This window comes from Elephantulus edwardii, unplaced genomic scaffold, assembly GCF_000299155.1.
Source record: "Elephantulus edwardii isolate Elephantulus edwardi_28Jun2011 unplaced genomic scaffold, EleEdw1.0 scaffold00014, whole genome shotgun sequence".
NCBI classification, from domain to species: domain Eukaryota; kingdom Metazoa; phylum Chordata; class Mammalia; order Macroscelidea; family Macroscelididae; genus Elephantulus; species Elephantulus edwardii.
In genome coordinates, this window is record NW_006399764.1 from 4,100,109 (window position 1) to 4,112,155 (window position 12,047).

At 37.2% G+C, this 12,047-nt stretch overlaps 1 protein-coding gene across 1 annotated transcript in view; it reads left to right on the forward strand.

Annotated features, from left to right (window-relative positions):
• LINGO2 (leucine rich repeat and Ig domain containing 2) overlaps positions 1 to 12,047 on the forward strand; it is a 527,177-nt gene that overhangs the window by 146,326 nt on the left and 368,804 nt on the right. The gene's annotated exons all lie outside the window — the stretch shown is intronic.

Genomic DNA, 12,047 nt, shown 5'->3' on the forward strand with positions numbered 1-12,047 from the left:
GACAGCATGCCAACATGGCTGAAGAGCCAGTAGGCAAGAATGTTCTAGAAATGATTCAAGCATAAAAGAAAAGTTTGTGTTAAATGACCATTGGAGTTCCCATTGCCTTTGTTATTATTGCCAGGCGCCTTTCAGTGGCCTCTAACTCTTAGCAACACTAAGTTCAACAGAATAAAATCCTTCCTGATTTATGTGCCACCTTCACAATCACTGTAGTTCATAAGCTGTTTGTTGCAGTCAGTTTATCAGGTCCCTGAAGGTCTGCTTCTCTAAATATGCACTTGTCCAAGCATGATGTCATTTTCCAGGAGTGGCTTCTCTCCACACTCTGCCCTAGGAAGGTGAGAAAAAAAGTCTGTCCCTCTTCACTTCCAATACACACAATATACACTTCCTTCAAGGCAGAGAAGGCTCAGGATTCTTTTACAAATTCACAATCTAAAGGCACTAGTTCATCTTTGTTCTTCCTCATTCATTGCCAAATTTTCACATTTCTGTGAAGCAATTTAGGTTGTTTACACTTCCAACCTCAAAGTTTTTAGCACTTTAAAGTGGTCTTTTTTTGCAGTATATTTACTTATTGCAATACTTCATTTATTTCTTGACTCCTGCATCCATGGTGCTAATTATAGAACCAAGTGAAATGAAATCTTTGAAAATTTGATCTTTTTCTCTTTAATCATGGGGTTGCCTGCTGGTCTAGTTTAGAGGATTGTTGTTTTCTTTATGTTGAAATTCAATCCAAACTGAAGTCTTTGAGCTTCTTTGGCAAATACGTTAAGTCCTCTTCTCTTTCAGCAAAAATATGAATCTATAGTGAATTTATATATTAAAAAAAGAATCATTGTCTTTGTCCTGTGAGAGTAAAATATATGCATACACAATGCCTATGTATTCAGTTAGTACCATTAATTAGAAAAGGGAGCTCTGGTGGTCTGCTTATAAGAAGCTGCACTGCAATCCCAAAGTCACATGGTTCAAATCCACCAGCTGCTGTGTGGGAGAAGGATTGGAAATCTCCTCCTATGTAATTTACTCCTTCTGAAAACCCAGTAGAGGGATAGCTATGGGTCGATTCTGACTTGACAGTACACACCACCAACAACAATCAGGATAGACAAGTACATTATGCTTGGTTTTATTGGTGTTTTCTTCTGGAATCTACATCATTTTTACATTTCTAAACATTATTTTTAATAAGTGTCACTACTTGGGATGTATATTTTCAAGTGGTCATAGAGAAAATGATGAGATTTAATACCAAAGCTGTATGTCTCAAAATCAATTACAAATAACAATTACGTAGATATAAACTTTGCATATCTAAATTAATCATTTACATCTTTATGCTTTATTTCAATAATTTTTATGACTCAATTTTTTTTTCATTTTTTTTCATTTCCCAAAAGAACTCTGATGAGAGCCCATAGCATATTAGAGAAAATCAGAAAAGAATTTATCCTTCGTAGAGCGTGTTAGCTAACAAATGATATTCATATAATATTCACTGAGCTTTACTGTCATGAATTAATTTGCTAAGTGATTGCTAAGTATTATTTATTTCTCATAAACACCTTAATACCAATCCCAAACAAACCCACTACCAGAAGTCTGATTTTTAACTCATAGCAACCCATCAGGTTTCTGGAGATGTCGTATTATGACTACATTTTAAAATAAAGAGAATGAAAAACAAAAGATAAAATAACTTTAAAGGTAAAACCTTCTCCAAATTATATGAAAGTGCCTATTTGTGTTTCTATTTTTAGCCTTTCCCCAGGTTCATAGGGTTTCCGGAGGCAAGCTATTTACAGAAGTGGATGCCACTCCTGTTTCCAAGCTTGTATCAACCAGGGAGTGCCACCCAACACTGTCCACCACATGTAGCCATTATCACATTTGACTCATCAGTGTCACAGTGTTCAGCTTCACAGCAACCACAAGTTACCTCTGTACTGCAAGTGGACACACCAGGGCTATATGGCCTAGAAGAATGTTTGACCCAAAACAATGAAAAACCTATGAACCTGGAGAAAGGATGAAAGTCACGCAAGTGTCAAGGACTTTGTTCAGTTCATAGGGTTGCTATGAGTTGCCTACGACTCAACGCCAACAACAACAAACAGCAACAAGTTGTTGCCTCGTATCATATCCTTAAGCAGGAGTGGAATCCACTTCCTAAACTATATGCCTCTGGAAATTCTATGAACTTTGAGAAACAACAGTATTTGTAGAAAGGCTTCAGGTCTTTTGTTCATTGGGTTGCTATGAGTCGTGCTCGACTTGACGGCAATCAACAACAACAATCATATCCTTAGAGAATTTCTTCTTATGCAGTTCAGATTGTTCTTGAAAAAAATACAAATACTAATATTTCAAAATATGATATAGGAAAGTAATTAAATGCCTCATTCATAGCCATCAGCAAGATGGTTTCCATATTAAAAAATTAATACATGACCTTTTAACAGCAAGTTGAAAGTTTGCCATTAAACTACAACATCTTCTAATAATAAAGCACACTGTTATGACAGCTTAATATATGAAATTTTCCATTGCTTAGCAAATATTAATTTTCAATATTGCGGTCTATAATTACCATCACTGGGCAATTGCATGTTTCTTTGCCTGAGTAACATGTTGTCATCTAATTTTAAGAAGAGTTATTTTTTCTCATAGAAATATAGGAAGGTACACTTTAGTCTTCAAGAATTTTTATCACGTAGAAAGGAATTAAAGGCAACTTTTTATTTTGGTAAAAAGGTTTGCAGTTTAGAGGAGACTTATTTATGCATCTAGAATTTTTTATTATTTGTGTTTAGAGATCTGGCTATGTGGAAATTTCATGTCAAATAAACCTCCTATACAGCAGAGCAGCAGAGTTATTGTTTCAAAACCAAAAATAGATGATAATAATTCTAAAATTGTTATGAGTACAATGTTGTCCTAAGATTTCCTAGGAACTGATGATATCTTTCTATACCTGGAGTAATGTAAATATGGCCATTAAAAAAGGGTAGATAAAAATAAACCTTTGCCAAAAAAGGTTTTAATATCTTTGGGAATTCTGTTATTTTCTTTTTCTGTAATTCTATGTTTCCACACAACATGGAATATTATTCCTTTTATAGTTGCCATTGTGGATAGGATAAGTCTAATTTTATGAATTAATATGTTTTTAGAGATCAGATTTTATAAAATTCTTGCTACTTTTACACTACAGTCTAATAAGACAGTTCTACAACTACACAATAATAAGTATTTATATTTATGTTTATGTTTATGTGTATGTTTATATTTATATCCTCTATGATAGTACAATAGATGGTCAGTCCTAATGCCTGTAGTTGCAGAAGTTGCATGTATTCTACTCCCAATGATTCATGAATTATTATATGCCCAGGCCTAGGATTTAAGACAGTGACATAGAATTTTTGATGCAGTCACAAGGGAAGTTACTAAATTCTGCCCAGATGGAAATAGAAAACTCTAACCATCAACTACATCTCAAGAAAAAAAAAAATGGAATATGAGACTCAGAGAGAAGCCACCCTCAGGTAAGACATTAGTTACTTTCAGAGAATGTATTAAGGAGAGAAAAAGCAAGGAATAAATACATCTATGCCATTGCTTGTAGCTAGAGAGGTGACTAGAGCTACAAAACTCCCTGGTGGAGATTGGTTTGAATGTGAATTTCTCCCACTAAGATCCAGCTCTTTCCGCCTGTCACAGATCTGTATTCTGATGTGAAGGCAAACAGCAACTATGATGCAGAGCCCTTTGAACTTGAGTGTGCCGCGTAAAACTGAACGTCCATGTTTGACTGGGAAAAGACACTGCTCTTTAGGGGACTTGAGAAACTAGACAGAGAAACTAAGATTTAGAGAGGTTAAGAAATTGCTACATTTAGTATTAAAAATTCTAACTCATACTACCAATTTTGATATAGGTCAGGGTAGAGCAACATGTTGTTGTTTGTTGTTATGTGCTGTCGAGTCATTTGCGACTCGTAGCGACCCTATGTACAACAGCCCTAAACACACCCATCCCGATTACCCCAGTCACTGAATCAATCCATCTCATAGAGGGTCTTCCCCTCTTGTGCCGTCCCTCCACCCTCCCAAGCTTGATGTCCCTCTCCAAGGACCTGTATCTCCTTGCAACATGCCCAAAGTATGTCAGATGAAGCACCAGAATCCTTGCCTCCAAGGAGTTGCTTGCTTTAATCCTCTCCAGGATTAATCTGTTCGTTTTCTTGGCAGTCCATGGTACATTCAATACTCTTCTCCAGCACCACAGCTCAAAGGCATCAATTCTCCTTCTATCCTCCCTAGTCATTTGTCTCCAGAGAGACACCGTTGCTCTTGAGTACTTTAGAGAGGTCCCTAACAGCAGACTTTCCCATGGTAATACGTTTTTTGATTTCCTGACTGCTGGTGCCAAGAGTGTTGACTGTGGAGCCGAGCAAACTGAAGCTGTGAACAATCTTAATCTCTTCGCCATCTGTCCTGATGCTACCAATTAGGATGTATAAAAAGAATATATCTGATAGTACAGAAAGTTTAAAAATGAAGAGTCAGTTTCCTTATGTGGTCTAGTCTAAGACCTCCCTACATTTCCAAGTGGAAAAATATTAAGTTACTATCTGACTTATTTTGTACAATATATGTCATGTTTGTATCTAAGGTTTTTTGTATATAAAATCATATTTGGGACAGATTACATATATATTGTTTAGAAATCATGATACACTCATTTCTTTTAGTATATCAAAAGATTTTTAAAATCAGGCCCATGTTACCCTCAGTGACATGAACTTCCATGTGTCTCTAGTCTTTCTGAAAGTGAGTGTTGCAGGGGATACTGCAAATGATGTTTGTTGAGAACTGTGGAAAAGCATCCTCTTTTTTAGAAGCTGAATATATGAGATTGGTTGTAGTTAAAGATGAAAAAAAAAATTGGTCCAGATTTTAGAGATAGGAAGGGTCTTGCTTTAATCATGGCCTGTGTCTTGGTATCATTGATTTGACTGTTTTCAGCTTCTGCATCCTTAGAGAATATCCTCTTTTGACTTCATTTTTCTAGTTTCCTTTAGAGAGCTTCAGACCTTCAAGGTTACAATATATTCTCTAGGGAGCTTGGACCAAAAGAGAGGGAGTTATAATCCACCAGCAACTGTTTGGAATGAAAACTCCCCTCATGTGTGATTTACAGCCTCTGAGAATCTGCTGGAGGGTAAGAGGCAGTTATGACTTAATGGTAGTGCGAAAGGGAGAGGGAGGAGGCATGAGAAGAGGGAGAGGGAGACTTTCATCTCTTCTGGTCTCCCTCTAAGAAGCCCTGATGCCCTCATATGTGATGTAAGCGGTTCTTGTTGTTGTGTACCTTCACGTTGACACTGACCCATATTTGATCCTCCAGTTCATTTTCAGAGGCAGTTTAATAACACAGGAGATTGTCCATCTTCCACATAGCAGCTGGTGGGTTTGACACATGTACCTTTGGAATGGTAGCACAGCTCCTTACCAGTAGGCCACCAGAGCTCCCTGCATAATGCTCAGGGAAGCTAAACAAAAGGTTAGCAGTTTGAATCCTCTAGAAAGATGAACTTGCTCTTCTCATAAAGATACAAAGCCTGGAGACCCAATGGCAGATTGTTCTGTGTCAAACGTTGACTTGATGACAGTGGGTTTGATTTTGAGTTATTCTCTCTCTTTAAACTCCTTCAGTGAGTCAATCTCTCAGATTCTCCTCTCTTTTTTTTTTTCCTTCTTAACCTTTTCACTTTTCCTCTATCCCCTTTTCTTCCCACAAAAACTTCCTTTGTTTTCCCAAAAGACTTTGAATGGCCAACTAATCTAAATTCCAAAGTTTTAACAGGGGGGAAAAAAACCCACATTTCTTTCCTTGTAGCTCTGAGAGAAATGTGCCTTCAAATGTTTTCAGGAAATGAAAGGAGATACATCTACTTCCTTGTAGCACCACATAGAAAAGGAAGAAAAAAATAATTAGGCTTACAATTAAAGCAGCTTGAATGTTTATGGCCTAACACAATCATATGTTTTGGTTCTAGTCAATCTCTGCTAATTCTTATTTTATCTTGATTAAGTTTTTCGTTTCAGAATCCCGTTGAGTCTTACAAAAGAATTATTGTGTTAAATCTTATGGACAGGTTTGAGTAACATACCAGTAGCAAAATTGGGTGGATGAGGTAAGCAATACCTCTAACATGAAATGCCCAGAGGAAACAAAAGCATTTTCCCATGCACGCAAAATCATTTGAGCAAGGGTATAATTCTGCAAAGTTAAAGAAAAACAAAGCTTGTGCATGTCTACCCAAAAGGCAAATAAAGGTGATGGGAGAGTAATCCTCCTGTGATTTTTCTATTTTCAAACTTAAGTCTCTTAACCTTTGAAATATTCTCTGCACTGCTTGAAAAGTCAAAACCATGCTTTTGAGCCTTTAGAGGTAAAGGTAATTTCTCTTGGATATGCCTTATATACATTGCATAAGCTTTGCTGTGCTTGATAAATCAGTGAACATACAAATGAAAAGGGGGAGAAAGAATACCCCAGTGTCTATAAAAACTGTTCCATGTGGTGGTTCATCGCTTTTCTTGGTCTGTGGAATTCAGATTTATTTCTATGCCTCTCTTTAGAGCCTCTCTAGGGTGATATCCATTAATCTCTACAGACTGGGGGGAAATTCTTACAAGATGTTTTTAATGAAGCATATATAAGAAGCCCACATTGAACAGAATATTTAGAGAGGGAGAGGGAAAGAGAGACAGAGGGAGATAGAGTCTTGGGTCAAGGTGTATTTATGTACGTGTTTTTAATAACTTTTAGTTGATAAAACTTTTATGAAATGTCCTCATAATATATGTACTTTGGCAAAATAAGGCTTCATTTAATCTTCCACCTATGGGGTTAACACGAGAACTACAGATGCAGAGAGATCACAAGTCTCTTGCTAGGACAAGACCAGTCTGGTGGAGGCCTGAATCCCATAGGATCTGGGCATGGAGCACTCATTGTCTTGCTATCTGCCTTCACGTAGGGCTGGACCCTGTCCACCATAGGACTAGGCTGTGCTTGGGCTGTGATGACCTCACACACAGCCCTCTATTCAATCCCTACACATGTACAGAGTGACATACTTGGTTGCAAGTAGGTTATAAAAACTACACTCCACACAGGCCTGCCAAACCCGGGACAAATACAGATTTTATTGTTTATTTCCCATGACTGAAGTACTAACAAACTCAGCCCATGACTTCTTGATCATGGCTTTTGTCTTTATTATAAAAATATAATCAAAAGCACCTTTTTTTTTTAACCTTCTGGAAAAGGATAAATAAGGACTGAATTTTATTTCTGAAAATTTCCCAAGATATAAATGTGTTCATGGGCACAGTATGCCAAAATATTTTTAATATGATTTTATCGTTTGTGCCTGTTATATGTATATATGCTTTATTTAAGTGAATAATTTTATCTATCTATCATCCTACCTATATCCTTATCCATCCATCCATCCATCCATCCATCCAGTCCATCCATCTGAAAGCCTATATAATTCATTGAATACATAGCTTTTTTCAATCTTTTTATGGGTTTCTATTTGCAAAGTAGTTTAGAATATGCTTGTTTAGACACTCATTCTATCATATAAGAAAAAATGTACAACATCATTCCCACTTGACAGGTAACACAGATAAATCATTATTAGCAAAGAGGTTATATTTCTTGCTCAAGTTATTCTTCCAAGTTAGTGGAAGTCAAGAAGATAAAAGTCATCATGCTGTAGCTTCTTTGTATTGCTCTGGTTACTTAACCATGCCTCTGCTCTTTATATATTCATCAACATGCCATAATTATCAGAAATTCAATACAACTTCCTCCAATGTAAGAACATAATCTTAGCAATATTACATGGAATAAAGAATATATAGAATAAAGGTTATTAAAGGACACCAGAGCTCTGGTAGCCTAGTGGTAAGAAGCAGTTGAGCTACAATCCCTAAGGCACACAGTTGAAATCCACCAGCTGCTCTGTGGGAGAAGGATGTGTAATCTCCTCCCTTGTCATTTACTACATTTGAAAACCCATTGGAAGCTCACCTATAGGTCAGTTCCAACTGGATGGCAAACAACAACAACAAAAGCAAATGATATCTTGAACTACATAAAAACAGACCAACAACTTAAACTCAACAGGAAAGATCAACATTTGTTGGACAAACCTAATAAAAGCTTATAGTTTATGAATGTTACTCCTCCATGGAGCTGAAATAGCTCTAGGATAAGAAAGAAAATAAATACCGGTGTGGATCAGAGTTGGTGGAACACAAGGTAGCTCAACATAAAGCAGTAAGTTCCTATTTGTACAGATCCTTCATTCGCAAAATGTTGTCTTACCTTTGAAGCTATTTTCTCTTTCTAAGTGGTCAAGCAACAATTTTTTTTCTAAACTGAGTCAGTGACCTCTCATAGCCATATTTTTAGTGAATATAAGATCCTCTTCACTAAAGATACCTTTTAAATGAGAAAGTACTTTTTCTTTTAATGATTTTCATATATCTGTATTTCTCTAGATAGGGAGAAAGAGATAGATATCTGTGTTCCTATCTATATCCATAGCTATCAATGGACACATGCAAATATGTAAGTGTGTAGATTGTTGCTATTGTTAGGTGCCATTGAGTAAAATCCATGGAGACCCTATAAACAACAGATCTGAACCCTGTCCTACCCTATACCATCCTCACACTTCCTGAAACATTAGAAACCCATTTAGGCTGTCAACATGGCAATACACCAGGTAGAGGGGATTCTTCTCCTTCACAGAAACCTCCACCCTTCCAAGCATCATAACCCTCTCCAAGGAACAGCCCCTCCTAGTAACATGCCTGAAGTATGTGAGGTGAAGCCTCATCATCTTTGCCTCCAAAGAGCATCCCAGCTGTACCCTCTCCAAGACATATTTGTTTGTTCTTTTTCCCACCCATGGGATGTTCATCACTCTTCTCCAACACCACAGCTCAAAGGCATCAATTCTTCTGTCATCTTTATTCATTGTCTAGTGCTCAGATGCATAGCAAGTGATTGGAAAAACCATGGCCTGATTCAGATGCACCTTAGTCCTCAAACTGACATCATTAATCCTCAATAATTTGGAAAGATCCCTAACTACAGAATTTCCCACTGCAATATATCTCCTGATTTTCTGACTGCTGGTACCAAGGGTGTTAATAATGGCTCCAAGTAAGAAGTTGTTGACAGTTTCAATATTTTTCTCCACTGATCGTGATGTTCCCTATTGGTCCAGAATCTTTGTTTTCTTGACATTAAGATGCAATCCATATGGAAGGCTATATTATTTGATCTTCTGCAGCAAGTGCTTCAACTCCACCTCACTTTCAGCAAGCAAGGTTGCGCTGTCTGCTTAACTCAGGTTATTGATGTGTCTCCCTCCAATCCTGATGTCACATTCCTTTTCACAGAGTCCACCTTCTCAAATAATGTGTTCAGCATACAGATTGAATAGATGTACCTGATATAAATCATGGTATTTTTTTGTGGCTTCCTAGGCATTTGAAAATTGGACAATGAGTAAGGGAGGACAGATGTCTTAGTATTGTGGTATTGAATATACCATGGACTTCCGAAAGACCACACTATTTTGTCTTGGAAGAAGTGAAGTCAGTGTTCTCCATAGAGGCGTCAGGAGGGTTTGTCCGACATGCATCACTATGGGCCTGTCCTACAAAAGGAAGATCGTGTTTGGAAAGGTGAAAAATCAGCAAAAGAGAGGAAGACTTTTGACAAGATGGATTTAAACACTTACTACAACAGTGGGCTTAAGCACTATTAAAGATGGGACTTGATCAGACAGGATTCTATCTGTTGTACAGAATGTCAATATGCATCAGAGTTGACTCAATTGCATAAAGCATAAACTGCTGTTTCCCTTCTTTGGGTTACACATAAATCTATTTAAAAACCTTTTGATATAAAATTGAAGGGAAGAAGCATCGCTTTTCAAGGTCACCAATGAAATTAAGATTGAGAGACCTGCGTAAATTCAATTCTAGTGGCCTAGTTTGATTGAAAGTCGTGCTTCTAACCCAAAGACCACATGTCTGACTGCTTGAATCCACCAATGAGTCCTTAAGTTTGCTAGTAATAGCTAGAGTCTCCTTGTACAGTGTACAAGAAAGACATTTCCTCCTGTGAGATTTACCACCTTAGAAACCCAGTGGAGGGTCAGCTATAATTTTATTTTGACTCAATGGTTATGAGGTAGATTGATTCAGTGACTGGGGTAATCGGGATGGGTGTGTCAGAGGAAGTGCGATTGGCACAGGATAGAGCAGGGTTTAGGGCTGTTGTACATAGGGTTGCTATGAGTCACAAACGACTCCACTGCACATAACAACAACAACAACAATGGTTATGCAAATGAGAGTAAATTCAAGAGCCATCTGGTGACTTGGCCAATCTCTCTGGAGGTTTGAAACCACCAGTGTCTACAGAGGAGAAAGATGAGCCGTCTCCTTCTGTATGATTTACAGCCTCAAAAGCCCAATGGAGGGTCAGCTATGAGACAGAGTCAGTTCGGAGTCCACAGCAATGCATTTTGTGAGTGATTAAATTCATGTTGTACATGAAATTGTATTAGATTTGATATCCCTGGGGGTTGCTTGTGAAAAAATTGTTTGAGTAAGAGCCTTCAGCAAACTTTACCTTTTGGACAAAATTTAAATTGTCCTCAGTAAAAAGATAAATTTCTTGGTTCCTTTATACATAAGTGAAGAGATGGATATGTTGAAAATGAACTTTCTTAAGGGTTTTAAAGAGTCTCTAAAAGTTATCAATTGCTACAAACTATAAGATCTTCCCTCATTGACGACCATGATGATGTATTCTTTGCACTGGATGGCAAATAAATATGTGGCTTTATTCCATCTAGGTAGTTAAATGAAGTGTCCTAAAAACACTATGGTATATTAAGAAATTGTGTAGAGAAGTCGTTAGGGATGACATTTTTGCACATTGTCATTATTTTTTCATGTTTCTTCACCATATTGCAAAAATGCAGGGCAAACAGCCCCTAAATATTAATGTTCTTTGGCATATTCTGACAACTAGTAAGAATAAACTGTTAGCGTTGCTGTTGATAGCTAAAGATTACTAAGCAGCTACTGCAAACAAAGAAAAATGCCAGGTATTTAAATACATGATGATTTAATTCACATTAAATACATGATGATTATTTCATGATGTGAGACATTGTGATTTTTACTTAGCAAAGAGGGAAGTTGGAGAAGATGATCTATATTCCCCCACCACAGCCTTAAAATGGAACTAATAGCATTTGCCTGAGTTATCCCCACTTTGCAACCCCGGGACTTTAACTCCTACTGCTTTCATCATCTTTGTCATTTAAATTCTGGTCAAGGACTATGTTTGTATGTGTATTTGATTTCCAGAAGGAAAATATTAAAATAAAGTTAGGAAATTAGGACGCAAGTGTAACAAGAAGCTGCACTGCAATCCCCAAAGCTCACGGTTCAAACCCACCAGCTGCTCCACAGGAGAAAGATGAGCCCTCTCCTCCTGTGCAAAGAACTGCCTCTGAAAACCTGCCAGAGGGTCAGCTCTGGGTCACTTCTGATTTGACGGTACCTAACAGCAACAACATTGAGAATAGCCAGGGATAGATTTACCCTTGATTGAGTAAAGAAAAGAAAAATGTTTCCTCAGTGACCTAAAAGGAGAGAATATTACAAATTCTAGATTACTGAGATACATCAGTCTTTTAAAAAAAAATTCTTCAAAGAAGGGTCCCGCCTTTCCTTTCTTTTGTGATATCTCATTGTGTTTAGTACAATGCCCTGCAGAGTTAAATGGTCAATAAATACTTGTTGACACACTTTCCTGTTGAGAACCTGTCAATATCCTACAGTGTACTTTTAAGGCTTAATGAAACTGAACGCTCATAAAAGGAATGTGCATCTTCTCAAAAAGCTCATGAATATATA